Below are 577 nucleotides of genomic sequence, written 5' to 3' on the forward strand. Positions count from 1 at the left end.
TAAGTGTAAAATACATTTTTAATAAGCTCTTTAAAAGAGAAAAAGAAGCATATTATATATCCAGTTTTAACCACTCAAAAATAGCTTATAATTGCATTTCATCCATCTTAGTAATTCAAAGTATTCTTCAGTATCAGAATGAACGTTTGCATATAAGCCTTCTCCAAATCCAGAGACTAGATTTGTCCAAATCGTTTTCATTCTTTAGCAGCTGCACCTGGTTGCAAAATTGCATTTTGCTCTATTGATAAGCTTTGCTCGTGATCTTGACCTCTTGAGCATACCGTGCTCCCTGCTTACCCACAGTTTCACTTTCCATGGTTTTGGTTACTTATAGTCAATCGTGGTCCAAAAATACTAAATGGAAAATCCCAGAAATAAACAATGCATAAGTTATAAATTGCACACCATTCTGAGTAGCATGATGAAATCTCTCTCTGCCCTGCTACCAATCATCTGGAATCATAAATCATCTTTTTCTAGCGTGTCAACACTGTAGACACTCCCTGTCCTTTGGTCACTTAGTTGCCATCTTGATTATTAGATCAACATTTGCGGTATCTCAATGCTTGTGTTC

This window comes from Hylobates moloch, unplaced genomic scaffold (assembly GCF_009828535.3).
Source record: "Hylobates moloch isolate HMO894 unplaced genomic scaffold, HMol_V3 SCAFFOLD_8, whole genome shotgun sequence".
Lineage (NCBI taxonomy): Eukaryota > Metazoa > Chordata > Mammalia > Primates > Hylobatidae > Hylobates > Hylobates moloch.